At 42.4% G+C, this 13,406-nt stretch overlaps 1 protein-coding gene across 5 annotated transcripts in view; it reads left to right on the forward strand.

Moving 5' to 3' along the window:
• The window catches only part of CALD1 (caldesmon 1), a 208,842-nt gene that overhangs the window by 24,749 nt on the left and 170,687 nt on the right, over positions 1 to 13,406 (forward strand). Inside the window, exon 1 of one of the 5 annotated variants that reach the window (XM_081282833.1) lies at positions 130 to 420. The exons of 1 other annotated variant lie outside the window; for it this stretch is intronic. The gene's annotated coding sequence lies outside the window, so the exon portion shown is untranslated. Of the gene's footprint in view, positions 1 to 129; positions 421 to 13,406 lie in introns of those variants that run through there. 3 more of the 5 variants (XM_081282835.1, XM_081282840.1, XM_081282839.1) reach the window with 3 other exon arrangements.

Below are 13,406 nucleotides of genomic sequence, written 5' to 3' on the forward strand. Positions count from 1 at the left end.
GCTAAGGATAACCAAAAAAGGGCATGGAGCAGGCTGGTTTTGGCAGCCAGCTCGGCTGTTTCAGAGCTTTTTAGGTCTTGGTTTTTCTGATGAGTGATTTCCTGAGCATGCCTGGGGAATGACAGGCATCTGCACAGGCCCACGGCATCACCTTGGCCAGGGTGTCGTCATTGGCTGCTTATTAGAAAAACTACAGGACAATGCATACCACTGACTGCCGGCTGTAAACATAGGGGATATGTGTTCACTTAGCATGGACTTCTGGGAGGGGCCAAGGAAGGGCGGTCTGCAGTTTTATTGAATAGAGCAGTGTGCATTCGGCTGCCTGCCTGCCTGCTTGCTCTCTTGCTGTGCTCCTGCTTAAAGGGATCAGCCCTTCCTTTCCCACGGAGTCCTGGGGAAGAGATTTCAGCTGAGGAGGTAAGGCACGGGGGGGCCTTTCTCTTTTCTTTTCCAGAGAAGCTGGGGACTTTTCTCTGGGTTTCAATCAACATTCCTGGCCAAGGTAGCCAGACATGCAAGATCCTTCAAGGCAATAGACCATGTAAATTCTCAGAGTCAGACTGGGCTTCACCACCCTGCAGATGTTCCCAGAGGCGAACACGGTGAAATTTCAAGTTTTGTTTCTAGTGTTGGGACAAGAGGAGAGATCACATAGTAATTTGTATCAGGGAGCACTGGCAACGTTGCTTCAGATGTCCTTTTGTTTAGGAGAGGGACGTGGGTTTGTACCTGATGACCACAGGCCAGGGCTAGCGGGCGGGCTATGCCACTCAGCAGCTTCTTCTGCATCTTTTATTATCAGATTTTGAAAGGGGTTTTGCTTTAAAAGTAAGAGCAACAACTATTTATGTTGATGAGAAGCCAAAAAGTGATGTGTGGTGTGTGTGTGTGTGTGTGTGTGTGTGTGTGTGTGTGTGTGTGTGTTTAAACCACATGCATTTCTATGTTATTCTGCAAACAAGAACTAGACTTTTGGAGCTGGGGAAAAAACAAATACAGTCAGAGGGTTCTAGCTCTAGTGATGGTTGAGTTAGTGTCACTGATCTGATATTTACTAAGACAGAGGTTGCCTACCCTGATCTGTTTCCTATAAAACCTAAAAACAAGAGTATGCATGTGCTAGTGGGTGTGTGTTTAGAAATCATAGTTAACCTCCTACCAAACTATTTCTCAAGAACTCTCATTTTTCTGTTTGAAAGAGTGCCTGACTATGCCTGGAGAATTAAAAAAAAAATGTGGGTTGGAAATGTGTTCCAGAAAGGAAGGAGACAGGCTTTTATTTCAAGATAGACGTATTTGGGCATCTTAAATAGAAGCACAGGCAGCTAGTTGGTAGTATGGTCTGCAATTCCTTTTAGAAAGAGCTGATTGTAAAGGGTAGGGGAATTTTAGTGCTGTGGCAATCCAGGGTCAAAAAAGTGGATAAGAACAAAGTACTTGGTCTTCAGAGATCTGTCTGTTAACAAGACTATGCAGATGAACTTATAAACGGAAACAGCAAAATCCTTCTAGTGTTTTTGGCAAAACCGGACATGTGTGGCTAGATCTTATGTGGAGAGAAGGGCAAATCTGATAATTTTTTTAATAATATGGATATGAAAGGCTACCACTCCAAATGACAGATTCCATTTGATTTTATTTCATGTAGTATGGTAGTTTGGGGTTGAGATTCATTAATCTTTTCTCTTTGTATTTAGAAATTGGGGATAATTTCTTGAGAATGTCTCTCTCTGCTTCTAGAAGTGATATATGAGAACAGACTTCCCTGTGAATTTCTTTCCCTGGACTAGTTCTGAGTAAGTGTGAGAGGAAGGCTGTAGGCAAAAGCTACAGTTTGATTATTGTCCTTCCCTCGAAGAGATCAAGTTCTAAACTATTTTCACAGTGTTTTTAATGTCAATCAAAATATGGAGAGCATTTTTTTTCAACTGTTCTCTAAACCATGTAGGGAATGCAGTTTGGAAGGAAATCCATAATCTTGGGATTTGAAGATAAATTCCATTTGAAACCAACATCTTCGAATCCCTGAAAGTTCAGTCTTTCTATGACCACTCTCTCCCATCCCCTCCTGTGCCTCCCACCTCCAACAACCACAAAAACACATTAAAAAAAAAAACACAAAAAAACAGTGTACATGTTCTACTGTAGATTGAAATGTGAGGATTTTAGTTTCTGTTGAACTTTAAGCAGTTATTTGGGTGTCATTTTGCTGTTGAGTATTAGCTATAATACATCTCCCCCAAATAGGGAGGCAAACAGACTCAATAAAACCACACTGCGAGAACTTTCATTCTATTAAAATCATTTAATAAAGAAAAATATGATGGCAAAATTCTGGGACAAAACATTACTAAAAGAGCTGATCTTTGGACACTCAAGAAATGTACAAGGGATTGGCTATAGGTAAAGTGTAGAGTTGTTTCCATTTCAAAGCCAATAGAATGGGGAATTTAAATAATTCAAATGAAAAAAAAATGAGATGATTTTTGCATTAGAGGGAGAAGGAGAACCATATTCAAAAGATTTAAATGAGATACACGAGAGCATTTCCTGACAGGGGGGCCATTAATAATTCTTATTGACCTCTGTGACTGTCCTGAAGAGCTCCTGCTCTCTGCATATGAAATAAGTTGGTACTGTGACATGCCATAGAAAGTTCCAGAACCTAGCCTGGGTATATTCTGTTCTGATGAGTGAAATGCACCTCAGAAGTCCTTAAAAAAGAAAAAGAAAAAGAACATGTAGTTGTCATTTTCATGGTAGCATGATAACTAGTTTGTCACTCCTTTAACAAGACAGAAAAGTGACTTGAGATGGGTCTGAGAGAGGATTTGATAGTTTCCCATCTGCCTGTTGTCTGTCATTGGGTTAGGAAATGTGGTGGGGTGAGGCCATGGGGGTTGGGGAGATGGAGAAAATGCTGACGAAGAGGAATGCAAATAGCATGGTAGACTAAGGAGGAGGTTAGAAAGATACTGCCAAAGAATTTTTAGACTTTCAAAAAGGGTTTTCTGGGTAAAATCTCTCAGATTCTGAAAATAGAACCATTAGCTTCTTAACAGAAAGTTCTTCATCTGTCAAGCTAGCCCAGATGCCCATCCATTCTGGGTGCTGGGTAATTTAAAGAAATGCTTTTAGCTCAGCCTTAACTCTTAAGCACCAAGATGAGACCTCACTTGTAGTTTTGGTTCCTCTGCTGAAATGACCCTGACCTCTGCAGAAGACATCAATTCTTTGGCCACATCTGCAGAATGGATCCGGTAGTGATTAATATCTCTAAGTGAAGTGAGCCTTTGCTCTTCTTCCCTGTAGGCTAAATACACTGAACTGCCTTCAATTGGAGTCCTCTGGACATTATGTTCCTACCTCTTACCTACTATCTTGAACTATTTCCTTCTTCCTCATACTTCCATCCTTGGGTGCTACTTTCTGGCTCCAACTTCTTTCTAGGTCTCTGGTTCCATAATCTAGTGAATCATGGGTCTAGCCCAATGTAGTCTGAAGTCGGGTTTTGATGATCAGAGACCAGGAGAAAAATAAACAACAGGAAGATAAGCCATCAGAGGTGCAAGGCAATATCTAGGAACCAGGAAATCTGAAGATCCAGATGAGCAGAAGACCAAAGACAAGTGCTGACAACAGAAAGGCCTTAGTAAATGAGGCAGCTTCTTTGCCTCCAGCCAAAAGCATGGAATTAATCCCAGCATGTCAAGCCTGGGCCTTGTCGGGAGGATGAGGTAATCAGGAGCACCTGGCTGTGGTTCCTGTTGGTATTGAGACCAGACTGCTGCACAGAGCTTGCCTCTCACCTCTGAGGGCCTCAGTCTTTAGTATCCCCAACTGTCACTGAGCCCTGGTAGCATCCCTAACTTCCTCACCCACCCCTCCACCCCACCAGCTTCTTGATTCCCTAACCAAACATGGAGCTTTCCTGGTTCCACACTGGAAATGGACAGGATCCGGGCTCTGGGATGAGGCCCAGACGACGGTGTAAGTGTCAAGCACTGGTTCTAGATAGAGGAAAGCTGCTTGTCTTTTTTAGGCAGAAGGAGAAAAGTTAAAAGAGCAGGCAGAGTTGAGATTAGAGCATTTTCTGTAGTAAGGGGCCACAAGCTTTCAATTGGCTGAGGGCGGGGGGGGGGGGGGGGGGGGGCAGGAAGTCTGGAAGCCCCAGGCTATGAGGAGGAAGTGAGGAGGCTGTCCTTCTGGTAGGATGTTTTGCTCCCTGTGCTTGGAGACCTTGGACAATCTGATAAGAACTCTGAACCCTGATGTCCTTTGGGAACCCACCCTTTGTGATTGACTGGTAAGGGACCCACCCTTGAGGGGCAGGAGGTAAGGGTATGATCAGAATATGAGTGGAGATGTGCTTCTTGTTTCTCAGATCTGGAAGGAAAAGGAGATGGGTGTGCACACACAGATATAGAGGAGGAGACTGCCTCCTTCGGCTTCCCTTCCAAAGAAAAGGAGATCATCAGCAGAGAAGAAGCTGTTTCCTTGTGGGTAGCTCACAGAGGCTAGAGAAACTCAGGAATGGCAGCTATTCAGTGTACTCCCAGAGAGCACCGAGAGATGAATAAAATGATTGCTAAGCGGCTGTGAAGCAGAGCTTGAAGGAAAATAAATTTTTAAATATTTTAAATAAATTGGGTGTCCTTTATAAGCACCTATTTTAATACATATCTTTTCTTTTTTTCAAAAGAGTGTGACTACATACATCAATAATGGAGAACTTGAAGATAAATTTCTTTTTAATCGTTTCCTGAGGCTTCTGGCCTTGCTTTGTGAATATGCAGATGAGTGCCCTTGGCTAGAAGGGAATCATCATACTTGAAGAGGAACATATTAAGTAGGAATATGTAATTAGTTCCTTTTACAGCCACATGTAGCATCCCTTTTTGCTTCCTTCAACATATTTTGCTGAGGAAGTGGGCAGACCTCACTTGCATGTTGGGCAGGATCTGGGGAAAGCACCCACAGGGACCAAGGGCCAGAAGGCATCAGTGTTCTCCTGGGATGCACATAAAGCAGAAAAATAGGCTCTGTGGTAAGTTACAGCTGGGTGAGCCAAGGAAAAATAGGAAGCAATCAGAAGTCAGGTGGTTTTAGAAATGAAGATCTTACTGAGCAAGACAGTGCATGGTCAGGTAAGATGCAGTCTGGGGAAACAGATGCTTATGTTCACAAGCTTCAGAAGCTCAAGTCAAGGGGCAGGATTATAAAACACATGTGGAATAATAAAGGGATGGAATCACATGGAAATCCAAAAGCCAAAACAGGACCAGAGAGTCCACAAAGAGTGAAATTAGCATCAAGGTGGGTCCAAGGGTCTCAGCAGAGAACTCTATCTCCACCCAAGGTGTTTCCAGTCACAGAACTCAGCTTCAGACTGTGTCTGCTTCTTTCCACTGTCCTATCACCTGGAAAATTCCTTCTGTGCTTCCAGGTCAAATTCTGAGAGAGGAGATCGGATGGATTCAACTAATAGCTTTATCTTCATTTGCCAAATCCCTTAGCAGGAAGGTGTTAAAGATACTGATGTACCTATGGATGAATTGCACCAGTTGGCCTGGCTGCCACCCTGCTCCAGTCAGTCAGTGGTCACCTCTGGGCATAGAAAAGCCCAGTGGTTCATTTTAGTTAGAAGAGGCAGTTGGGAGTGGAGGCCAATCAGCTGACATTTCCAACAGGTTTCAATGTATATAACTTGGATTGTGATGTGAATATATTATTCTAGAGAGTGGTTTACCTAATACCAGGGTCATACAGTTCTTGGTAAGGCCCAGCGAGCCAGTCTTAAGGGAGGGTAACCTCAAATTTTTCACCACTGATAAATGAAAAAATAAGAATTCATCCATTTCGGAAAGATTCTAGAGAAAAAGCACTTCGAGCATTCTTGTTGGCAAGAAACTTCATGAGCCACAGGTATGATATGGCTCGCCTCCAAATGAAGGCAATCTTTCAAATTTAGTGAATAATAATTTAGCAATTTTAGTAAATGAAAACCAATACATCTCAGTGTAAATCACAATACTTCAATCAACAGAATGCAATAAAAGCCAGTGTACACTTAACTGGGTGTTTCAGGTCTAGGCAATATTTGCTCTGTAATCCTTCATCCGCTGAACCCCTGTCCTGATGTCTGCTCAGCAGCATCCCCTGTGTTCTGGCCAGATCACATTTGGAGCATCATGGTCACACTCTTTAGAGAGGCACTGACAAACACCCATCCCAGAGTCAGCATCAAAGGCTGGAGGGGCTCAGGAGAGCAAAATAGATGAGGAAAAGATAAAGGATCTAGACCTGTTTATTCCCAAAGAAATAAAACTAAGGGGCCACCTGTATGCCTTCTGATATCTGGAGTACTTTTATGTGAAGATGGGAGACGGCATCTGTGTTTCTTGAGAGAGCAGAATTGAAGACATGGATCCATGGAAGTTTTAAGCTGGGCAGAACTTTAGGATATCTTTCAGCCCAGGGAGTACATGTAGTTTTCCATTTATATGCCAGATCCAGCCAATTGGTATGTTAAGAAGGTTTCCAAGGCTGTGTTTAAGCTCACAGGGGAGAAAAAAACTGCTGTCATTGGTAATGATCTATGGCAAATGGAGCCATAGCTTCTTAAGAGCCACATTTTGTACTTGGTCAATGTAGTCTGCATGTTCCTAATATTTGGGAGGCCACAAGTTATTTCACGAGGTAAAGAAATCTGTATATGCAGCTAGTGCTTTTAGCTAACTGGGTCATAAAACATGTCACACAATATGTGCCACTATTTTTCTAATTGTGCAGAATGTATTCTGGTGATGAGATGTTAATTTATATACAAGAGTAGTTGGATTCATAGAAACTTCTGGTTTTATGTTTTCCTAAGACATAATGGGAGGGTTGGGCCAAGAAATTGGGGATCTTATGAAGAATGTTTTTTTTTTTTTTTTTTTTAAAGAAAGGAACTGGGCTGAGGAGGTAGCTCAGTGGTAAAGCATTTGCCTAGCATGCACGAGGTCCTGGGTTCCATCCCCAGCACTATACATACACACAAAAAGGAACTGGTAGTCTACTTTTCATTTACCAGATGAGAAACTAAAGCCTGGCCACACACACTAAGTGCAGTTATTTATGTATTGGTAAGTTTCTTTGATTAATGTCTGTCTGTCTTTTTGGTCAGTAAGATTCATAAGGGCAGGGAACATCTGTTTATTTCATTTGTGTATACCTAGTGCCTGGACACATGGTAGAAGCCCAATAAATATTTGTTGAATGAAAGAATAAAATAAGCGACTAGATCAAGATCATCCAGTTAACTGGTAGCAAAGATGGTTCTAAAACACACAGCTCCGAAGTCCCAGGGAGTTAACCTTTTTGGTTTCAAAGATTGCTTTTTTCTGATAATAAAAGAGAACAATACAATTCACAAATGTGGATTATACCATGCAGCCCAATTTGCCTGCACACCAGTGGCTCTTGAGCAGCATCTGTAGAGTTTTTTGAAAATATACGTCCCTGAGATTTGTCCCCTGGAGGTTCCAATTCAGTAGGTCTCGCTAGAGTGAGGTCCAGGCATCTGTAGTTTGTCAAAGCTCCCTGGTGGCACTGATAAAACATCTTGGCTCAGAAACAATTCTGTACACCTACAGTAACAATAATTTATAGGAGAGGTATGGAGTTACTTATTTCTCAGAAGTCTATTTGTTCAGATTTAAATGATGTTTTTCCCTAAAAGCTACAGATGTATATCCCAAGTCATCAATTTTACCAAAGAGTCTCCTCTGAAGAGTCAGAAGACTTATCTTGAAAATTCCTCCAGCTTCACCTACTCTTTTGGTTTAAGCACAAAGCTGTCAACCCTATGAGGTTCAAGGTCCTGATGAGATTTCCAGCGGTTGCTTTTGTAAAGCACTGGAAATATGGCAGGAATAAAATTTCTCATGGTATTTCCACTTCTTGTTCCAGCCACTGTTACTGAGTGAAATTTAGACTTGGAAGGAGGGGTAAATCTAGGAAAATTTTTCTTTTTAAGTATTTCTGTCCAAGGATGTTTTGAAAATCAGTTACTTTAGGTATTTCCCTTAGCAGGAATCCTAGAAGATGTTTTCCTCTGTCTTCCACTTTGTGATCAGGATTTGCAAATCCTAAGCAGGAAAGGAGAGACGCCTCCTTCACCTGCACCCTCCCCCCCCCCCCCCCCCCCCCCCCCGCCCCAGGCTGTGACTATCACAGCCTCAGGCCTAGATGCTTCTCTGGAGGCCCTTTCAGAAGTACGGGGCCTCTAACTGCCAAGTGTCTTTGGGATCATGGACTGGGGATCAGTTCCTTGTGCAAAAGCACAGAAAATTCATCTCTAGGAGCTACTTTTTCTGTATTTTGCAGAAGAATCTACCACATTCAGAGCACTGAATACATACATTATATTCACCCAAAATTGTAGCTCTAAAGGTTTGTCTATATGAGTCAACTTGTCCAATACGAATGACAGAATTTTACTGTATTTGTATCAATGCTATTTGGTTTACAAGGTGCTTATGTTGTGTACAGGGAAGCAGAGCTTGTTGGAGAAAGGAAGCTAAAAATGAGTTAAATTATGTCCCACAGCTGTACACAAACAGCATCTGGACTCCTCTCTCTCTGCTCTGATACTACCTCCCTTTCCAGGTACCCTCAATTCATACTAACTCCCGAAAACTGATAGTTAAATTTTCAAGAATTTTGGGATCTGGTTTGTAAAATGAAAGCATTACTAAAAGTTAAATGATATAAATTTAAAAATTGTAGTAAAAGCCAGGGTAATCAATATTCAAGATATATCCCTTCCTAATTATTTTACTCTACTATAATCTGTTCTCTTGGGGTTAGTTATATCTACTTAGTCTGTATGAAGAAAATTCTGTGTTACGCTTTGCAACCCAGATTCTCCTTCCCAATTCTTTGTTCAGTGATGTCATGTTGGGAGCTTGAAATTGACCATAATGGAAGGATTTATATCAAAGAAATTGGCACTTGCTACAAATCAGACTTCCCTTCCTTCCAATAAGAGTTTGTTTTTAAACATTTCCTAACATATCATTGACCCCAAGGTATGGAGTAGCAAAATTGGCCTTTTACACAGGACAGCCAATCAGAACACCTCTATCATTTAGTTTCATGCATATTCATAATTTATGTATGTTTGTTTGCTCATTTATGATTTCCTAGAACATTTATTATTTCCTAGATCATGTTTCCTAGAGTATGTGATGCTCCTGGAACATAAACATCAGGGAAACAGGGACTTTGGCTTTTTCAGTGCTGTGACATGAGCCTAAGAAAATACCATGCTCCACATGTACTATTAGTAAAAGAGTAAAAAGAATAAATGTCTATGATATTTTTAAAAGAAAGCTGAAACCAATGTTTATGCTAGAGCTCATGAACCCTTCACTAATTGTACCACTATACAGTGCTTAGAATAATGTGTGTCACATGCTAAGTAGTATATTGATATTTATTAGATACAAATAAAGTAATATTTATAACAAGCAATTTTCCGGATGTAGAAACTGAGTTATAGTTAGGGTAGGTACTACATCTGAGGTAACAGAGCTAGTGCAAGGCAGAAGCAGGATTTATACCTGGATAATCTGTTTCCGTGATCCACAGGCTTACCTTCTGTGCTGCACCACCTATCGCTAATGACTCCAAGAGACAGAGACCCCTCTTTTATGTGTGACTCTGGAGGTGCAATCTATTTGAGGACAAACTTTCGAGTCATGAAGACCTGAATTTGAATTTCAGATCTGTCGATCTCTAGCCTGTCTGTTCTCTTACAAAATTGGGATATTTTACTCCTTTATTTTATAGTTATAGTAACTATTAGAAGTAGTATTTCTAAATGGCTTTGTACATGATTTACACCAAATTACAGATTGTCAGTTATCCACTGTGACTTCTTACAGAGACTCAGTAGACATGGGGCCCCCTTTAGTCCCGTGCCCCTTGCCATGTGCTCTCTGGTCTTCCTTCCTCCATGGCCATCACAAAGGTGAAATAAAAGGAGTCTGTTGCTTTCAAATTTTGGTTCACCAGGAGGTAAGACTAGGACCAACAGACACAAGTTCTAGGAAATTGCAGGTGAGAATAAGCATGTTCTAACTAGGTCTGTCTCTGCAACATCACCTTCCCCTGCAGAAGACAGCCTCCATCATCTTCAACCCATAAGTTTAAAGTTTACCCTTTACCCTTACCCATGGGACCTGAGCCACCTTTGTCTGAATAATCTTTATGTAATATGGCCAATTATTCCTGAAGCTTGGTTGTTTTATAGGATTTCAGTGTTTTAGATCTGGAATGAGAGAGAAAGAAAGAGGAAAAGGAGGGAGAGGGAAAAAGAGAGAGAGCTAGGAAGGGGTGGGGAGAGAGAGAGAGAAAGAGAATGCAGAACTTGGGAGAAAGTGTCAGAGGGTGAAGAGCAATGGATTGCTAGTTATCCTGAGCCCTTACAGGTTGAGGATGGTTGAGAAGGTAAGCTAGCTCAATCAGTTACTTTGTTGGGGTACTTGCCATATGATATCACTTTGCAACTGAGGACTACACCTCAGAACAGTAAAGTAAACCAAGTAACTTGCCCAACTCACACAACTGGCACGTGACTGAGCTGGATTCATGGCCACTCCCTGACTCCGACCCTTTTCATTCCTCTACAGCTGTCTGTTCTGTGTCTTCCCTCAGAAAAGTGATGGAAACCAGAGCAGAAGGTTTCCATAACCAGTCATTATAATTTGTCACCGAGCCATACTGCAGTTCAAGGAGACAAGCACATTGTCACTCCCTGCCATATAAGGACACAGAACTAAACACCATTTCTTACACTACTGACTCAAGCGATTGTTCAAGTTAGAGTCAGACGGGGCAAAAATCTAGGCTTAGAGCAGTTAGGGAGAGGGCCACAGAAGTACTTCTGTGTTTCCCTTTGCTGGTAGCAGAGAGATTTGAATATTTCTCCCTGACTCCAGGGGAGATATGGAATTAGATACTGAAGGATTAAATTAGTTGGACAAGTGCTTCAAGCCATTTTGTTGTCTAGGTATATCAAATTTAGGTATTAAAAAGGCCAAGATGGGGCTGATTCTTTGAGGATTGGATGTCCAACTACAGAATTTGGAGTCCAGTTGCTTTGGTCACTCCTAAAATATTATTTATTAATAATACACCTTGTTTAAGTTTGACCCTCTTGCCCAAAGCAGAACGTTCATGTGATCACTCTTTGCCTTCGTAGTCAGTCACAATGGGGACTTCAGAACGTAGCTCCAATAACCAGTTTCATGGAAGAATTGAGGCATGAGTAGCTGAAACAGTTTACTCAAGATCAGCCAGAAATCTTGCTGTAGGCAGCACCCACTCTTTGAGATAGTTCTAAGAAGAATTACTTAGTTTCCTCAGGGAAAGAAAAAAAATTAAAGTCTAGTCAACATCTCCAAACTCCTATCTTTGGCCAGACTGCATCTGGGATATTTATTTCCTAGAGCTACCATAACAGAAATGTATTTTCTCACAGTTCTGGAGATTGAAAGTCCAAGACTGAGGCATCAGCAGGGCTGGGTCCCTCCAGGGCTTTGGGGAAGGCTCTGCTCTAGGTATCTCCTGGGCTTGTAGATGGCTGCGGTCAAGTTCATGTTCAAGTGGCATCCTCTCTTGTTGGAGTCTAGGTCCAAATTTCCTATTATAAAGTCACCATTCATATTGGATGAACTCCACCCTAATGGCCTCTTTTCAATTTGATCATTTCTGTAAAGGCCACAAATAAGGTTACATTTTGAGATGCTGCAGGTTAGGGGAGACATAATTCAACCCATAACATCTCCAGTTCAAAATCATGGTCGAAACCCATGTGGCATAGCTTATGAAACTCTAGTGCAGAAGACTGTTGCTGGTGGTTTTCCATCTTCCCTCTGAGTCTAGGGAATTCTTTGCTAGAAATCAGTTGGCTTTTTGAACTTGCCCTTGACATTTGCTTTCTGCCTTTCACAATGTGAAATTCTGATCCAGTGAGAAGTCAAAAGAGGTCTCTGAAATGACGCACTGAGGCGCAGCTTTGCATACTGTGGCCTATCTGTGGAGGGCTGGGAAACCACGGTGGCAGACAGTCTGGTATGTGGCCATCAAAGGTGGGGGAGGGGGCTGCTGGGAAGGCTTGGCTGAGACCATCTGCAAGACTGGAAGGCAGAGCCAGGAAAGAGGTGAGCAGCTTTGGAGCAGCTGAGCTGGCCAGGGAGGCAGCCACCGATGGCCTGGTGTGGTTGTCTGCACAGGAGGAAGGAGATTTATACACAAGCTGAACACAGCCACTAATCCCCAAATACAGGGGAAAATGTTGGAAAAAATAAACGTGTGCTCTGAATCCTTTGTCTGTGGCCTTAGTTTCTTCCACCTCTTCTCTATCCATCCTTTGCTCTCAGTGCCTCTCTGGCCTCATCTCTGCTGGCCCAATTGGTCCCCAGAGCTCCCATGTCATGCCCTGCCTCCTTCAGCCACTGCTTCCTTCTCTCCTGTCCTTCAAACTCTCCCTGGTGTCCCAGCTTTGGTCCTGCCCGTGACTCCTCTCTTAGGCCAGAGACGATCTGGAGAGTCACTGTACCATTCACCATCTACACTGGTCACTTCTGAAGGACAACTTCCCTAAAATAGGAGCCCTACCTAGGACCCTGCCAGGCAAACCTGGAGGGCTGGGTATCCTGTGCCTGGTGTAGGGCACCCTGCCCCCCCACAAATCTCCCTTCACCTCTCACTGCTCACTCTGTTTCTAGATATTCCTGTTTAAACACTTTGGATGTTCTGATCCTTCTTTTAATTTCCTTCCAAGAACTTTACCTTTAGATATTCAATATATCCTTTAGATATTGAATATCTCTCTTCTATAATCTCTTCACTTCCTCAATCTCCTCTACTCTGTAACTTGTCTCACTATTTAAATTCCTTTTTTCTTTTCCTCTTCACCTCCTCTCTCTCTCTCTCTCTCTCTCTCTCTCTCTCTCTCTCTCTCTCTCTCTCCTCCCTCCCTCCCTCCCTCCCTCCCTCCCTCCTCCTCTTTTTTTAATTTATTTTTTTTCCATAATGCAGCTCAGGGAGGTCATGTTTGTCTGCTGTGATACATATGGGGTATATTTCCTATATTTCTGAGTCAAATCAAGGCACAAACTGAGCACATGCATGTGTGCACACACACCTCAAAATAAACCACCAAATGCTTCAAGCTGCTTGGGGTCTCAGATGAGTCCAGAGTGGACTGTCCACCACCTCAGCACCTCTGCCCAGGGTCTAGACAGCCTCTACACCACCTAAATACCTGTAACTATCGTGTGTACGTGTCTCAATTCAAAGTTCACACACTTCCTGTATGTGCACACCTACCCTAGAGTTGAAGACAATGC

Source organism: Spermophilus citellus (assembly GCF_964194105.1).
Source record: "Spermophilus citellus genome assembly, chromosome: 3".
In the NCBI taxonomy this organism is placed as follows: Eukaryota; Metazoa; Chordata; class Mammalia; order Rodentia; family Sciuridae; genus Spermophilus; species Spermophilus citellus.